Source organism: Cyanistes caeruleus, chromosome 3, assembly GCF_971803275.1.
Source record: "Cyanistes caeruleus chromosome 3, bCyaCae1.hap1.1, whole genome shotgun sequence".
Taxonomy (NCBI): domain Eukaryota; kingdom Metazoa; phylum Chordata; class Aves; order Passeriformes; family Paridae; genus Cyanistes; species Cyanistes caeruleus.
Window position 1 is genome coordinate 47,011,173 of NC_141703.1, and position 11,119 is coordinate 47,022,291.

Below are 11,119 nucleotides of genomic sequence, written 5' to 3' on the forward strand. Positions count from 1 at the left end.
TAAGTTGAAGTCAGTTCTATGAACAAGGTGAAGTGCTGAATCCTGCACCTGGGTCAAAACAGTCCCAGGCAGCACTGGGCTGGGAACAGGGATGCTGGAAAGTGGCCCAGCAGAAAAGCACCTGGGGGATTCTGGTCGACAACCAGCTGAACACGAGCCAGTGTGTGTGCCCAGGTGGCCAAGAAAGCCAATGACATACTGGCCTGTATCAGCAACAGCAGGACCAGGGCAATGATTTTTCCCCCTGTACTCAGCACTGGTGAGGCCACATCTCGAATCCTGTGTTCAGGTTTTGGCCCCTCACTGCATGAAAGTCATTGAGGTGCTGGAATGTGTCTGGGGAAGGGCAATGAATATGATGAAGGTGATGCCTCAAGTATTAGCTTTCATATTTTCCAGATTCTGTACTGCCTTAGTGTATGACTGTGAACTTTATATAAAGTGTTAGCAAGTTCTCTTCACAGCTTAGACAAAAAAATCCCTTTCCAGCCTGAGAACAAAGGACACCACTGCAGCTTCAGGCCCAAAAAGTAAACAACAGCAAACTGAGGAGAGCAATCTGGGAGAATGGGACTTCATACCCTGAAGTTGTGATTGGACAGCTAATCCCAATATATAAATGGACCAAAAATTATAAAAGTGTGAAAACTCATAACCCATTGTCCATCTTGCATTCATCTTGAGCCTATCTTGGGTGCAGCCATGGCTGGACTCTTGTACTGTGTATCTTTTGAAAGCCTTTTAATAAATACCTTCTTTATTCCTTTAACTCTGTCCAGCCTCTGTTCCAGGCAGCCTCCTAAGGCATCAAAGGGGCTAGAGCACAAGTCTTATATGGAACAGCTGAGGGAGCTGGGATTGTTTAGCCTGGAGTAAAGGAGGCTTGGGGTGGGGGCTGACCTTATTGCTCTCTACAACTACCTGAAAGGAGGGTGTAGCCAGGTGGGGGTTAGTCTTTTCTCTCTGGTAACAATCAACAGGACAAGAGGAAGACTGAAGCTGAGCCAGGAAAGGTATAGATTGAATTTTAGGAAAAATTTCTTCACAGAAATGTTTGTTACATTAGAACAGGCTGCTCAGGGAAGTGGTGGAATCACCATTAATGTTTAAAGACATGTAGGTGGTGGTATTTGGGGACATGGTTTAGTGGTGTACTTGGCAGTGCTGGGTTAATGGTTGGGCTTGATGTGCTTAAAGGTACTTTCCAACATAAATGATTCTGTGCTACTGTTTGAACAAGCTCTGTTTGAGTGCATAATTAATGATCTTATGTTTCCTTATATCCCTGTATAAAATTTTATTTCTTCACCTTAGGTGTAAATGTTTTTCCACAGCATTATTGATTCAGCCCTATTGATGATATTTAGGTGGGAGTTTTTGTGGAGGTAGAGAGAGACTAGAAATGCAAATGCTGCAAGTTGGAAAAACTTTTCATTGATGATAGTTTCCTCTTATTTGTACCTCCTCTGATCTTCTCCAAGAAAGTCCTCAGCTATTTATCTTATTTTTTCTTTCGCATGTCTCTTGAAGCAACTACTAGGGCAGCTTTATTAAAGTTGAAAGATATTGAGAGAGTAGATATGAAGAAAATGATAGATAACATTGATAATAATATGATTTTTGAAAAAGTCTTCCTGCAACTGGCTGAATTTTTGGTATCAGTGCCTGCATACATTGCAGTTGTGGACTCTGACAGGCAGCATCCCACAGGGGCCGAGTGGAATGGCCCAATTGTGGCCAGTGACAGAGACCACTGAGAGCCCCCAGACCTCTTGGGACTACTGAGACAAGACTCGAGCCCAGCTTGGATGTCCTATCACAAGCATTTGGACATGAAGAGCAAAAGGTGGATGGGAAAAGAAATAATGAGCTAGGAAAGGTAGAAGATAAGTTAGAAAGATAGACCCAGAGTTTAAGCTGGTTCCAGGCTTTATGTATCACCCAAAAATCAGTGCACATTCAGAAGTCATATGCTTTGTAGTACTTAAGGTATATCTTATCCAAGAAGGGTTGTTTTTGTGTCCTGAAAAACTTTTATTTATGAACTGGTTTCAACCTTAGGGACTTCACATCTCACCTACAAAATATTTGCTCTATGAGACAGATAATTTGTCTTCCAACTAGCAGCCTGACTTGGGGAGAGGACATAGGTGAACCATCACTTACCAGTGCCTGGGTGGGAGGTCTAGGCAATGGACCTTCAGAAATGAGGGAGTAGATTAACTTCTTCATCTCTCTGTGTTTTTACTGGCCCTGCTTTGAAAGCACCATTGACACTATTCCTAGAATTAAATAAGCAATATGAGAATCCCACTGCGGCTCAGGTATGGATCAGAATGTTTGAGAAATAATCCAAGAGCTGAACAACTGTATACGCGGCCACTAGGAGAAATGCAGTTTCCTATGGACTTTGAATGCTTCCCTGGTTTGTTAGCTCTTACAAAAGAATTCTGAAAATGTTCAGAGGTCCATAAATTGCTAATACTGTTCCAGCATGATTAATAAGTATCAAAATCAATTCATGGACTTAATTCCCTGTTTCTTCAAGTCATCTTTAGCAACCTCTTAAGATATCACAATGATTGCTTTGGGGTTTTCTGGACTGTAAACTCTCTGGTCCTTTCTCAATATACAAAATAGATCTCAGGCATCATCTGACACTTACTAGCAATATAGTAATAACTCTTACAGTAAGCTAAGGTTTGGTTTAGGGTAGTTAGGTTGGTAGAAGAGAAATTATTTAGTCTGAAAGCTTTATTACAGATTAAACAGAAAGAAAATGAGGGAGCAATTGAAATATTTTTGATTCTTTAAGTTTCAGATTCTCCAAATCCTTCAAGGTCAGTAAAGAGATGACTGAGGTTAATTCCAAAGGTTTTCTTCAATTCAATAATTGTAAAAGAATTACAAACACGCTTTTAAAAATGATTCTCAAAAGAGAAGAAAAGAGTTAATTCTGATTCTAATGGAGATTGAGAACTAAATATAAAAAGGTAAATATTTCAATATTACCAACTGTATAGTTGTATAAGAGGCATCAAGCTGGTGTTGGGTAGCTTTTAAGGTACAATTAGCAGCACAGCCCCATGCAGAATTACTTGAGCTATTATGAGAACAACAACCAAATTTTATTGTGTAATTTTTTTAATACTGATCTTTCCTAGAGAGATAGTTGTTTTAAAGTACCAAACAATCTTTAACCTTTAAAATCATCAATTCATTTTAAAATAGGTCTGTCCTGACTCACTGACATCCAGAGCAAATTCTTCAGCATTTGCAAAGAATTGAAGATACTAAGTTTAGTTAGTATTATAGTATTAAATATAGTATTGTATCTATTCTGTGAATAAGAAGTTGTCAGCCTTGCTGGATAGAACAAGAAATAATACCTAATAACAAGAAATAATACCTAATATGTGTATACACACGCCTTACTAGTTTTGGATTAATGTTTACAGACATCTGCTTAAACACTCTTAAATTTTATGGGAAACAATTATTTTTCCTTCAACCATCTCAAACAATTTTTGCTAAATAATTATTGTAAAGTTTTCTTATGGATATTGCATTATGTTCTAGTGAATGAGATGTCATCACTCATCTTAAAAGGGTATTAAGCCTGGAAGACAATGTAGTGATAGGAAGAAATTGTTAATTACTTTTACTGTAAAAATTTGTTACCAGAGTTTGAATCAACTCCCATCAGCCCCCTTTCATGTCTTCATGAAAATAAATTTGTTCAACTATAAAATAACTCTCTAATGTTCTTGAAGAACATACATGAGATGAAGCACCTGTCATCTCCTGGTTTTGCATCACTGATTTAAGTTGCCCAGCAAAAACTATTCAGAGTACCTAGAGGTAATATTGCAACAAGATAATGATTAGGAGATCCAGTGAGGGTAAAATTAAGTCAAATGGAAGACAATGCCTAAACTAACTCTAGAAAGATGAAATAGTTGAAAACGTGATATTTAGATCAATTTTCCCTATCTTTCCCTAAAAGGTAAAAATATTTTCCTTCATATTAATTATATTTAAGAAAAAAACCTTTTTAATGCTTTTGTTTTCTTCAGAAAATGTCAGCCCTTGATAATATCAGCAGTATTAAGAAAATAGTAAAAGTATTTTTGTCTAATCTGTTTTGGATGGAAATGTCAGAGCTAAATTGGGTAAGCATATTATTGACTAAAAGATATAAATCTTAATTTATGTTCATATCTGTTAGTTCAGACATATTTAAACATCCAGCAGAGCTCTAATAAAAAAAATCTACATAACTGTCATCAACTGATAAGTCTCAGTGATACCTATCTATTTATTTTTCTAAAAATAAATATTCTCCTTTATTATTTCAATCTACAAAATGAATCCAAGTGTTAGATAACAACATTAATAAATGAAAATTGTGATTTTAATATTTATGGAAATTTTGATCCATATAAGAAAACAGTGTTTAGGCCAAAATTTGCTTTCCTCTTTTATAAAAACCCTTCATATGATTAGAAAAGTTTCTACAGTCTTAAAAGTCCAGTCAGCATCAATCTTGCAAGCGTAGGTGGGCAATTGCATCGTGGATTACAGACTAAGATGTTAACAATTGGCTTTTTCACCATTTGAGTATCTAATCCTCCAGTTGTGCATGTGTATATTAACTCCAGCAGAGCTCTGGGAAGGTGCAGGGATGTCCCTACATAGTCCTCTGCACGTCCACAATCTTCATTTTCCTACTTTTTTAGACTAAAGGGAGCGGAAAAAAAAAAGAGTTTTATAAAAATTTGAATTTTTCCATGACTTATGTCGCTTAACCTCTGAATTAATATAATCTCATTAGGAAATACATAAGATTTATCTTAAATGCATGCTTATCTATGATTTTGTAGAAAAAAACATGAGCAGATAATGATATACAGTGTACACATACTGTACATTTCTTTTCATTGTTCAAAGAACTTTGAAATTTTATCTTTAGAGTGACAAATTTAATAAAAGTCCAGAAATTTTATACTGCAGTTCTCTAGCAAAAGTTGACTCTTCATTCATGTATAAAATGAAAAACATTTTCTTTTTCATTATAGCATTATAGTCTCTATTCCTCCCTTTCAAGACCACCTAGCTTGTAGAATATTAATTGTGATGCTTTTTAATATCATATGACTAACACTATGTGAGAAATAGTGTAATCAAGTGTCACTATATCAGGATATTTTCAAATGATAATTCTCTCCTGCTATGACAGAAACACCAGATCTGTTGAAGTGAACCTGGATACAAAACACATGATCCTACTTATTTTCAAAAGAGAGGATTTTAAACCCCTAGCAATGTTATAGTAAAAAACTCTAATAGTATTTACACAATTTATGATCTGTTGCATTTGGAAAATTGTGGAATAAGATAATTCTCTGTGTGCAAGGGCAAAACCATGTAATTGTGACTGGGTTAAATAAAAAAATCTATTTGAACTGTTCCACTCTCTCACTAGGCTGGTGATGAGAAGTGAAATCAACAGTGAGTAAAGCATTAGAGTTGTGAGGAAAATTAAGGCAACAGGGTTCTCTAGGTTGTTCATAAATATGTTCATGATAGCTAAGTAGCAAAAAGAGCAAAATCAATTCCCATCACATTCTTATCTTTACAGCAAATGAGTTGTCACAATTAAATCAATGGATCTCCTTCCCTGCCTAAAGAAGAAAAGCACAATGACCTGGAAACTCTTAGAAACAAATATCCATATCCTTTTCTCTGTTTTCACTGTTCAAGCAATCCTATCATTGATATGACATTCATGTTTTATATAAACCACACAGCACTAACAATTGCAATTCCATATATCTCAATAGGTTTATTACTGAAGGAAGAGTGGCTGCATCAGAATGAAAAACTGTCAATGAGCCACATCCTGCTGGACAGCTCCAAATTAATCATATTGTTCATTACAAAAACAGCATTTCCCTTCTTTTCCAGATGACAGTGATTATAGCCAGCCATGGAAAAGTTTCTCCAGATGAGGTGCCTGAAGGAGAGCACTAATCTGACTCTTCTGAGAGAGCTATGCTTTCCTTTCCCAGAGGCTGCAAAACACCATAAAAGAATGTTCTCCTTGGCTTCCCCCCATCTTTTCCCCTCAACATACACTTCTCAATTTATTGAACAGCTTCAAAGCCTGAACTGCAGAATTTAACTCCTGCATATCTGAGGTAAAGAGGATTCAACCTGATTAGCTTGACTTTGCTTCAAGTCCCTTTGTTCTTTTCTATCTAACATTGAAAAGGAAAAGAAAGCAGAAATGGGGGGAAAGCACACGAGTAACCATGAATGGATAATCTACTTCTTTAAAATATCCCATTTTCTAAGGCACTTATCCCATGAAGTGATACAGAATAAGACAAGAAGGAAAGACTTTTCATGAAGGATAACCTACAATGTGGTTAATGAAGTCCAGGAGGTTGTGATAAGCTTACTGGTGGTCCTTAGTTATGAATGACAGAAAAATGGGATAAATAATTAGGATAAATCCACAAAATAGTCATGTGTTTGCTTTTCAAGAGCCAAATATGCCTTTTTTTGACCATAACAGGGGGAGGAAAAAACGAAGAACCAAACAAAATAAACCTATAGGGTACTCTTAACACATAAATCTTAATTTCCTCTAGGGAAGGGAGCAAAGGGTTTGACACCTGTGAAGCATAAAGGGTACCTTGGCCTTTTCAGAGCAGTTTCTCACTTGAGATTCACAAGTAACAAAGGAGACAAAGATTAAATTGTATGGCACTTTGTCACTTGGTTTGGTGATGTTTGCTGTTCTCACAAAGGACGTGGAAATGTTCCTTAAAAACAGTTATAAGCTTGGGATGTACTAGGTGTTTCGATAAGAATTTCAGCAAGAGAAAAACTTGAACCAGTGGGCTCTGGCACAGACAGAGTCTACGTTTATGGTTGAAACTTTTGCTGACCTGGTCACTCTTATGAGTCTCTTTAGGGACCCTCAGTTGTCTGCTCAGTAAGAAGGCAAATCTCTGTCTCTACGTGATGGACAACCTGTTCCAAAGGTCATGAAGATTTTCTCCTTTTCTAGGCTTTACTATATTAATAGATTTTTTGCAAAATGGGGACTATTCTCAAAAACACCCCAAATCTCCAAAAGTATAATTTGAAGGAGTTCTTTTTCCTTTATTCTGAGATTTTGTAATGTATCTTCTTATTTCCTATTTCTGGTACCTAAACCTCTGTTTTGTTTCTCGTTACAAACTGCAGGAACATTCTTATTCTATATCATTATTTGATAAACAAATCAATGCAAGAGACATATGTTATTCCTCAAAAACAGCAAAAATGTAAACATCTGCTCTAAATCCCCAAATGAAATACATTTTCCTTTGGGACATTTAAGTTTTCATTTCCTGATATATCATCTTTCGTGTCTCAGCCTTCTTATGGGAAATCCTGAAACCATTACTCTGGATAAGAATAAATAAATGAAGAACTCCAAAGCAATTAGGGAAAAAACCCAACCTAAACCAAACCAAGCCAAAACATCCCTGATTAAATTGTTTACAATATACACAGGCCATGTGATCACAGCTAGATAAAACAGAGTTAAAAAGACTGACAGGAGTTTTTAATTTTTGTTTCCTCCAAATATATGTTAAGAGATCTTTGTACTTTATCTTTGTATTTGAAGGATTAGTGAAGATGAGAAAGGATTGGATAAAACAGGTTTCTGCTGCTTTGAACACAGGCTTGAATACCTTAGTGTGAATTTATGTAGTGTGTTTTACAGGGTTAGGGCCTCGTACAACTTGAATCCAAAATCAAGGATCAGAGGGCAGTAAGAGTGTCCTTTTTGATCAAATACTGGTGTGGAAGTGTTAAAGATTGATTTCACAATGGTGGGAAAAACTATTTTGTACCTTTCCCTAAATAAATGTCTTTGATAATGGAAACTTTAATTATATGGTTGAAATCACCTTTGTTGGAAAACCACTTAAGGACTGAAAAGGAAAAAAAGACTGAAGACACTGGCCAGTGCTCTCACTGTGATATCAGTAAAAGCAGATCTGAATATGCAGATTTCTCAGAAAAGTTTCACCTGGAATGAGAAGTACTAATTAAATTCAGTTTTATGACTCATCACATTGACAGTTTATACAATTTACCCTTTTGCAACTCAGAATTTTTTTGCAAGATGCAAACAGATTCCACAGTGCAATCAATACTGTTCAAAATATGCATAAAGCTATGAGACAAAAGTAACACGGGATAAAATCCTGATGCCAAAGACAGTGGGCATTTTTATAAATCATTTCAATGTACCTAAAATGGGCTGAGAGTCTTTATTGTTTTCTGACACAAAATAATCACTGACATGCTGAGTTTCTATAAGACTAGGTTTAAATAGTACTTCCTTCTGAAACACTAAAGTATATAGTGTTTATATATGTAAAATTTGAATTAAACAGAGTACTGCAGAGGGAAGGTTGAATAGCAGTCAGTTGATTTAGAGAAGCCTGAAGTTAAAGCAGTTGGAGAGGTGGACAGTGTTTGTCTGTATCCACTGACATGAGGTTGCACTGATCATTTATTATGTCGTGTCTCAATACTGGACCCTGACCCAGTTTTCCAGGATTTTTTTCCCTCTAAAAGAGGGAGTGTTTCTTTCTGTGTTAGTGAAGGTAATATTGTGACTTCATTTTTGCTGGTACGTTCACTCACATTTTTCAAGTTTAAAATTAAATATAAAATTCATTAACATTCTGCCTAGTAACAGGATTTAGATGTTTATCCTTTATCTTTTGCAAATCAGCATGTTTACAAACATTAAATCTGTGAGTGGATTGCAAAGGGTTGGCATTAAATAGTTACATTTCAATTAATTAGACAAAAGTAGAAGTGCTATTTATGCTTGTATTTTAAGACTACTATTAGCTGTACTTTTTTTGTGGCCTATGCAACAAATTGAAGGATTTGAAAATTTGGTAGTTTTTCATTCACATTGTTTGTTTAGAATACTGCTAGAATACTACTTAGGGTATATTTTTTGATCCATCTGAGTGAGACTGATGTATTTAAAACTATAGATTTCTAAGTAGCCAACTCCTTAAATTAGAATCTGCATGCTACGCTGAATTTTAAACATGAATTCTGTAAAGGCTTTTTTCCAGCTTCCTTGAACTAACAGGGTCAAATTCTGCTTGAGATGTGCATCTGGCCCTAGTTCCTGAAACAGGACATAGTGTATTTTGCAAAGAGCACTAAAGATCAGCCAAGTGACCTGTTATGTATTTTACAAATGCAACTGCACAGTGTGCAGCTGCTGTGGTATTCTTCCAAGGTGTTCTCTTTATTTGTCCCTCTGCTTCTCCCAGTGTTGCAAACTGAAATTATTCCACTGCTAATTACAGATTATATTCTTAAATCCCAGTTGTTAAGTAGGAGAGCAAGAATGTCTGGAAGTAATATCAGCAGTTTGGTGTCCAGAAAGTAAAAAAATAATCTCAGAAGATTTCCAGGGTTTTTTATTTTTTCATCCAAAAGAATTTTTAATACTGTCAAAAGAAATCAAAAGAAAATCAAAATCAAAAGAAAAACAAAACTCAAATATATGCTCTTTGATATGGTTTGTCTTTCTACTATAATGTACAGGGTAATGTGCCCCAGAACTCGAAATAATACAACTTCCCTGAAATTCAAAACAGAAGAAGAATCTTCTCAAGAATGTATCCAGTGATTATACTGATCTAGAAAGGACAATAATGCTATAAGAAATAAATTAAATTGACTGTGAAAAATTATTAACCAATGAATTTTGCTTCAATTTGTAACAAAATTATTTCATATTGATATATGTTTTTAATTTATCTGTGGGTAATAGGTTTCCATGTAATTATTTAATATATAATAAGTATAAATATATTTATGGTACTAAACACAATATTAATATGTTAATTGTAAGAAATTATGCTATTTAATGGAGACTTTTTTTCTCTTGAAAACTCATACCATTGCCCACGGCTGTACTTCATTAATTTTTACCACTTTGAATCCTTGGTTCTACTTGGAAGCTTTGTCTTACTTACATCAGAAACTACTGAATTCCCTAAAATATATAGAATAAATATCTATTTTTTTTTTTTAATGTAACTGAGTATATATATTAATGTGTATACCCACATACTTTTATGTGATTGGAAAATAAAGGATAAATAATATAAATACTTTGATAGAATGTCAATGTTAAAAACAAAGAAGAAAAGAAACAGAACACCACCATTAATGGAAGAGGTTAACAAGATTCAAAGCTCTGTGGCTAAAAAGACTGATAAAAATCTTAGCTCCTGTACAAAATCATGTTAACTTGATAAATGCAGTATAAAGAACTGGCAATTATGTAAACTCCACACTGCAGAGCAGATTTGTAAAAGCTTTTACAACATATTAAAATCTCATGAATCATTAAACCATCTTAATTGTTTGGGGTTTTTTAACTGTTCAAAGTGAGTTAAGATGTTATTAGCTTTAACTGTAAAATTCCTGGAAATCAGGGATCTCATAGATTGTAATACAGTTTGATTTGCTAGACTTTTTGGGAGGTGAGTCCCATCAGAAAAAGAAATCAGAAAGAAATCAGGGTCAGATACATCAGTCTGTATGTCAGGTCTGGACCTGAGGACAAAAGAGAGTTCATTTTATTTTCAAGACTGAGCCACAACAAATCAAATGACCCTATTTTACCTCACCAAAGCATTTATATAAAGTCCCTTGTATTATCATCAGCAGAATATCATAGCTGTTACACTATTAAGAAGATAAGGAGAGTGACTTAGCAATTAGAGGTGTAGGTCAGGAGGTTCGGAAAACACAGGGTACATTGGTCAAAACTGATAGCTAACTCCTGATGGTATAAGGTGAGAAAAACAGAAAGATGTAGTATTTCTTCCATCAGGAAAGAACAGTCAGGTAGGCAAACAAAAAAAGCATGATTAAGTCCCTACTTTGCAAATAAAATAATTCAAGAAAAAATAATTAAATATTGATAATAGTTTAATATAGTTCCATTGAAGAAAAAGCATGCCTCAAGTATTGATAACTGCTCCAAACAGGCATACCTTTGCTTCTC

General features: G+C 35.0%; 1 long non-coding RNA gene across 1 annotated transcript; it reads left to right on the forward strand.

The window, feature by feature from the left end:
• The first annotated feature begins 860 nt into the window (after positions 1-860).
• On the forward strand, positions 861-10,460 carry LOC147654132 (uncharacterized). The gene is made up of 2 exons (XR_015284511.1): positions 861-1,013; positions 5,642-10,460. It is a non-coding gene; the product is annotated as an uncharacterized LOC147654132 (long non-coding RNA).
• The last annotated feature ends 659 nt before the right edge of the window (positions 10,461-11,119 follow it).